This window comes from Larimichthys crocea, chromosome XX (assembly GCF_000972845.2).
Source record: "Larimichthys crocea isolate SSNF chromosome XX, L_crocea_2.0, whole genome shotgun sequence".
Taxonomy (NCBI): domain Eukaryota; kingdom Metazoa; phylum Chordata; class Actinopteri; family Sciaenidae; genus Larimichthys; species Larimichthys crocea.
This window is the reverse complement of record NC_040030.1, coordinates 18,329,605-18,337,347: the sequence shown is the minus strand read 5'-3', so window position 1 is coordinate 18,337,347 and position 7,743 is coordinate 18,329,605.

The following is a 7,743-nucleotide window of genomic DNA, read 5'->3' as shown; positions in this document are numbered from 1 at the left end:
GGGGGGGAGGAGGAGGAGGCAATGTAACAGCATGGACGCTGATGTGACATTTCTCGTAGTGGAGTCTGTTGTGTTGAACGCTCGCTTCACTCTCATTCACTGTCTGTGTCTCTGCACCGACTGACACAAAAAAGAAACTTCTTCATTTCTGTGTTTTGCAGACTCAGATTTAGAAGCTGATTCAGGAACACAGTTCAGATTACAGTTCCATCTCCGTCTCAGACGGTCTGAGCGTCTGATTGGCTGGTTGACCTTCTCACAGGTCACAGTCGACCTCGCTTCAGTGTGGACAAACTAAAATGTGAAGCTGATCCGGCGGGCACAGATCTGACTCAGATGATTCTGCACGGCCTTCATGTGTCTGAGTCACCACGATGGTCGGACCTGCTGCAGGGCCACAGAGAGCTACATCACCTCACTGCTTCACCCTATAAATAGACTGCTACATGAAATGTTCGAATGACGCATGACAGACTGAGGTGGACAGGAGGATGAGATGTGATGATGGAGGATGAGGTGAGTCCAACACTGGTTGTGTAACGTCGGGTCGAGCTCTGCTCATTATTGAGAGCCCTCGCTCTCTCTATTGTTGGAGTGGAAATCGCCAGCACTGATCTGACTGAAACCTGATCCACTGGAAATTCAGGAAGAACGAGGAGAAGCTCCATCACGTGACGAAACCAGAACATCTCAACGTCACATCTGCTCTCTGTGCAGCTGACTGAACCGACTCAGCCCGGGACGCCAGAGCCAAACCGGCAAGAAAACCAGCTCGATAGGCTGCTGTGTTCACTGTTAGACTGGACACTGCTGGTTCAGAGGTTCTGTCGCGTGTTACTGTTAGACTGGACACTGCCGGTTCAGAGGTTCTGTCGCGCTGTGTTCACTGTGACGGGACCACTGCCGGTTCAGGTTCTGTCGTCGTGTGTTCACTGTTAGACTGGACACTGCCGGGTTCAGAGGTTCTGTCGCTGTGTTCACTGTTAGACTGGACACTGCCGTGTTCAGAGTTCTGTCGCTGTGTTCACTGTTAACTGGACACGCCGGTTCAGAGGTTCCTGTCCCTGTGTGCTCACTGTTAGACTGGACACTGCGCGGTTCAGAGGTTCTGTCGCTGTGTTCACTGTTAGACTGGACACTGCCGTTCAAGTTCTGTCGCTGTGTTCACTGTTAGACTGGACACTGCGCGGTTTCAGAGGTTCTGCGCGCTGTGTTCACTGTTAGACTGAACACTGCTGGTTCAGAGGTTCTGCGCTGTGTTCACTGTAGACTGGACACTGCTGGTTCAGAGGTTCCTGTCCTGTGTTCACTGCTAGACTGGACACTGCTGGTTCAGAGGTTCTGTCACTGTTCACTGTTAGACTGGACACTGCTGGTTCGGGGTTCTGTCGCTGTGTTCACTGTTAGACTGGACACTGCCGGTTCACAGGTTCTGTCGCTGGGTTCACTGTTAGACTGGACACTGCTGGTTCAGAGGTCCTGTCCTGTGTTCACTGTTAGACTGGACACTGCTGGTTCTGAGGTTCTGTCGCTGTGTTCACTGTTAGACGGACACTGCCGGTTCACAGTTCTGTCCGCTGTGTTCACTGTTAGAACTGGACATGCTGGTTCAGAGGTTCTGTCGCTGTGTTCACTGTTAGACGGGACACTGCCGGTTCACAGGTTCTGTCGCTGTGTTCACTGTTAGACTGGACACTGCCGGTTCAGAGGTTCTGCGCGTGTTCACTGTTAGACTGGACACTGCTGGTTCGGAGGTTTCTGTCGCTGTGTTCACTGTTAGACTGGACACTGCCGGTTCAGAGGTTCTGTCGCTGTGTTTACACTGTTAGACTGGACACTGCCGGTTCACAGGTTCTGTCGCTGTGTTCACTTTTAGACTGGACACTGCGGGTTCGGAGGTTCTGTCGCTGTGTTCCACTGTTAGACTGGACACTGCCGTTCAAGGTTCTGGTTGCTGTGTTCACTGTTAGACTGGACACTGCCGGTTCAGAGGTTTCTGCTGCGTGTTTCACTGTTGGACTGGACACTGCCGGTTCAGAGGTTCGTGCTGTGTTCACTGTTGGACGGCACTGCGGTTAGATTCTGGTTGTGTTCACGTTAGACTGGAACACTGCCGGTTCAGAGGTTTCTGCTGCTTGTGTTCACTGTTAACTGGACACTGCCGGTTCAGAGGTTTTCTGTTGCTGTGTTCACTGTTTAGACTGGACACTGCCGGTTCAAGAGGTCTGTTTGCTGTGTTCACTGTTGACTGGACACTGCGTTCAGAGTTTCTGCGGCTGTGTTCACTGTTAGACGGGACACTGCGGTTCAATTCTGTGCTGTGTTCACTGTAGACTGGACACGCCGTTTCAGAGGTTCTGCTGCTGTGTTCACTGTTAGACTGGACACTGCCGGTCAAGGTTCTGTTGCTGTGTTCACTGTTAGACTGGACACTGGCGGTTCACAGGTTCGTGCTGTTTCATGTGTGACTGCACCCGTTCAGAGTTTTGGTTTGGTGGATTTTTTTCAATAAAGAAATCAAACAGAACTTTTGAGCAGAATAAAATCCAATAAAGCTTCAGAGATCTCAGCTTGACACAAACAGCTGAAATCAGCGACCTGGAAAGCTGATGTATGATGTGTGCTGCAAACACCCACTCACCTCCACCCCCATGCATCCACTCACCTCCACCCACATGCATCCACTCAACCTCCCCACCCACATGCATCCACCTCCCTCTCTAATGCAGACTATACGACACGGCTAACCTAATAGCCCGGCTGTCTCCTCGAGTTTTCATTTTTCCACTGCAGCGATCCAGCTCTTACCTGAGCACCTCCACTATCAGGCAGAGAGGAGAGAGCCAGGGGAACCCAGCCGCGCCGGCCCGGCCCGGCCCGCCCGGCACGGCCCGGCCGGCCCAGCCCGGCCCTTCAACACTGAACTGCAGACAGGGGACACAGCAGAACAAACAGTTGGCTCATTGGTGTTCATCCTGTCTGCTGACACAGAGCTCTGAGCGCCAACACCACGTCCAATGGGCTCACGCATGAAGGGACCAGAACCAGCACCAGCTCTGCCCAGTGTGTCTGTTTAATATCACTCCTATAATATCCTGTGATGGAGGAGGATGATGATGCACATTACATGAATAATTTCATGTTTCAGGAGACTGGAAATCACATTTACTCAAACTAACGACGACTTTCTAAATCAAGTGTGCATGTGTCCCCTTTAAAGGAAACATGTCGCTCACGGCATGCAGCCATTTATTAAACTCCATCTCCCTCCTGTCTTTAATGCAGAAATAGAGAAAGAGAAGCTGTGCTCATCAGAGGATGTGGAGGGAGGCGGGGCTGAGGCAGCCAGTGCTGATGGAGGATCCAGAGGAGGAGGAGGAGGAGGAGGAGGAGGAGGAGGAGGAATGTAACAGCATGGACACTAACGTGACATTTCTGTAGGTGGAGTCTGTTTGTGTTGAACGCTCGCTCACTCTCATTCACTGTCTGTGTCTCTGCACCGACTGACACAAACCAGATGAAACTTCTTCATTTCTGTGTTTTGCAGACTCAGATTTTGAAGCTGATTCATGAACACAGTTCAGATTACAGTTCACATCTCCGTCTCAGACGGTCTGAGCGTCTGATTGGCTGGTTGAACTTCTCACAGGTCACAGTCGACCTCGGCTTCAGTGATGGACAAACTAAAATGTGAAGCTGATTCCGGCGGGCACAGATGCTGGAGCTCAGATGATTCTGCACGGCCTTCATGTGTCTGAGGTCACCACGATGGTCGGACCTGCTGCAGGGCCACAGAGAGCTACATCACCTCACTGCTTCACCCTATAAATAGACTGCTACATGAAATGTTGGCGAGATGGACGCATGGACAGACTGGATGTGTGGACAGGAGGATGAATAGATAGATGCATGGCTGGATGATGGAGTCCAACACTGGTTGTGTAACGTCGGGTCGAGCTCTGCTCAATTATTGAGAGCCGCTCGCTCTCTCTATTGTTGGAGTGGAAATCTGCCAGCAGCTGATCTGACTGAAACCTGATCCACTGGAAATATTCAGGAAGAACGAGGAGAAGCTCCATCACGTGACGGAACCAGAACATCTCAACGTCACATCTGCTCTCTGTGCAGCTGACTGAGCTGACTCAGCCCGGGACGCCAGGAGCCAAACCCGGCAAGAAAACCAGCTCGATAGGCTGCTGTGTTCACTGTTAGACTGGACACTGCTGGTTCAGAGGTTCTGTCGCTGTGTTCACTGTTAGACTGGACACTGCTGGTTCAGAGGTTTTGGTCTGGTGGATTTCTTTTAATAAAGAAATCAAACAGAACTTTTGAGCAGAATAAAATCCAATAAAAGCTTCAGAGATCTCAGCTTGAACACAAACAGCTGAAAATCAGCGACCTTGGAAAGCTGATGTATGATGTGTGCTGCAAACACCCACTCACCTCCACCCACATGCATCCACTCTCCCTCTCTTATGCAGACATACAGACACGGCTAACCTAATAGCCCGGCTGTCTCCTCGAGTTTCATTTTCCACTGCAGCGATCCAGCTCTTACCTGAGCACCCATCCATCTATTCAGGCAGAGAGGAGGAGAGCCAGGGGAACCCAGCCCGGCCCGGCCCAGCCCAGCACGGCCCGGCCTGGCCCAGCCCGGCCCTTCAACACTGAACTCCAGACAGGCTGACACAGCAGAGAACAAACAGTTGGCTCATTGGGTTTCATCTCTGTCTGCTGACACAGAGCTCTGAGCGCCAACACCAGCGTCCATATGGGCTCACAGCATGAAGGGACCAGAACCAGCACCAGCTCTGCACCAGTGTGTCTGTTAATATTCACTCTATTAATCCTGTGATGGAGGATGATGATGATGCACATTTACATGAATAATTCCATGTTTCAGGAGACTGGAAATCACATTTACATCAAACTAACGACGACTTTGAAACCCTGCGACTTTAAAACTAGACACGAGGCCACAAGAGAAAGTAAATAACATTAGTTCATATAATAATAATAATATGAATATTAATAATATAATTAATCATAATATTGAACTTTAATGCAAATTTGCTAATCCCACCCGGCCCTGCGTCAGCTGTGAGGACCTGTCGACGCGCCGTCTTAATGTCGGAGCGTTTTGCTCTGACAAATGAGGAAACTCTGCCCGACATGGAGCTCTGCTCGCTGGGCAGCGTGCTGGAAGGAGCCCCTCTTAGTCTGGTGTCCTGTTTCCTTCTTGTATCATATTAAGTCATAAAATATTCACAGCTGTACTTTCTTCTGCAGCGCTGCCTCTACTGTACAAGTCGGCTGTAAGAGGAGAAGAAGAGCTTAGAGTATGAAAAGATCAAGCACCGAGACCCATTATGAACCTTTTAGCTTCTTTTAGCTCCTTGTTTTGTTCTTGTGGTCTATTTACAAAACGACCAGAACCTCTGACCCAGCAGAGTCCAGTCTAACAGTGAACACAGCGACAACACAGCCTGTCTGTCTGCCTGCCTGTCTGTCTGTCTGTCTGCCTCTCTGTCTGTCTGTCTGTCTGTCTGTCTGTCTGCCTGTCTGTCTGCCTCTCTGTCTGCCTGTCTGCCTGTCTGTCTCTCTGTCTGTCTGTCTGTCTGTCTGTCTGTCTGCCTCTCTGTCTGCCTGTCTGTGGTTAGCAGCAGTCTACCATCACCTGTCTCAGCATGTGATCTTCACGTGTCTGTGAACGTGCCCGTGAACTTTTTCCATGAGTCTGAACTTTACGAGTCCTGCAGCACCTGTCTGCTGTCAGCCGAGCGGACTGGGCCAGAACCGCCTCGTCATCATCTTCATATCACAACATGTTTCCACAGCGCTGTGGTACAAGTACAACTTTGAAGTACTTCGTTTTGTATTTCAAAGAGTGAAGAGCTTAAAATATGATCCAGCTTCACCAGAATCAGTCAAACACTTGGTGCTGTGTGACTTAGTGCTGTAAAGCGTTACGTACTTCTCAAAGAGACACCGTTCAGCTGATCTCAGGTCAGTGTGGGTCACCTGATCACAGGTCAGTGTGGATCACCTGATCACAGGTCAGTGTGGATCAGCTGATCACAGGTCAGTGTGGGTCAGCAGGAGGTCAGATTTACGTGGCTGAGGTCAAAGCAAATGTTTCACTCAGTGTCGTGAACTCGACGGCTGCACGCTGTCGGTTTAAATAACTTTTTTCCAGCAGCCAGCAGTGTGTCAGCCGCCCGCTGGCATGTGGACAACAAGGCTGAATGATTGATACCAAACAAAGCTCCGTGAAGCACCTTTAAATGATGGATGATACAGAGCCGTGTGTGTGTGTCTGTGTGTGTGTGTGTGTGTGTGTGTGTGTGTGTGTGCGCTCAAACTCTTGAGTTACAAGGTGCAAAGTGCAAAACCCAACAGCTGATTTTGCCACCTGAGACTGTGTGTATGTGTGTGTGTGTGTGTGTGTGTGTGTGTGAGAGACACTCCACAGTTAAAGCAAGCAGGAAAACAAACCCAAGAGCCACTTGGCACACACACTCACACACTCACACTCACACACTCACACACACACACACACACACACACACACAAACAGAGTAAACGTGAAGCTTTGTGTTTGTCGTTGTTGCTTTTGTCTCTCGCTCTTCGTCCTGCAGCGAGCTCTCCACGGGACGAGACGACGTGTCTTCAACACGCTGACAGCAGATACTGGATCTGCAGGACCGGACCTTCAAAGACAGAACTCTAAAAATAGGAGTTGTGAAGAATAAGAGAAGAAGAACAATACGAGGACGGTTTGGACAACGTTTGAGGACGGACTGTTCAGTGAGCGAGGACGTCATCATGTGGAGACTGAAGATGAAGCAGAGCAGAGTACATCTGACCTGCTGAGCTTCTCATGACTGGAGGTAAAAGTCACGACTGCAAACTTGGTGAAGTTTTCTGGGTCATCGTGAGCTCTGCATCAGCAGGTCTTAACCTAACACTCAGAGAAAGCACAGAGCAGTCTGCAGGACGTCCAACACGGAGCAGCAGGAAGGATGGAATCAGCTCAGGTACGAGTCAGACCAGCAGAGTTCATCTGATCTGAACACAGTGTCTGAATGTATTCATTCATATTTTGACCTTAATGCTCAAATCAACATCAAATATTATTTATATAATCACAAACTGAATTTTTTTTGTCTTCATCTTTATTTTGAAGTGTTTGTGTCTCTGCATTTTATTTTGACAGTCCAGTCACACCTGTGCAGAGGAGCGGACGCCACAGGAAGAAAGTGTGGAACATGACGGGAAGAAAGAAAACCTCATTTCATAAGTACAGAGAAGGAAAGTACGGGGAGTATTTACATTTACACAGATGGAGCCAGTGACAGCCAGTAATCAGATTACAATTTCCAAGAGACGATTGAAGCGTTGTTGTCTTTAGGACGGGTGGAGGACATGACAGACAGGAAGACACTCATCTGTAGTAGGAAGTGAAGTCAGAGAGGCGGCTGGACGTGAGGACAGAGAACTGCACACAAACACCACAAGACCATCACAGCTCAGTGTGAAGGACACACGGCATGATGGACAGGAGGGGAGGACAGGAAGGATCTCAGAGGAGCGTTTTGTAGTCCATTTTCTAGATTTTGTAGTTTTAAAACAGATCACGTCAACAACATTCACCGTCGCTTCATGACGTAGTCGACTCCTAACTCCTCATCTCCTCTCCTTCACATCTGTCCTCATCTCCTCTCCTTCACATCTGTCCTCATC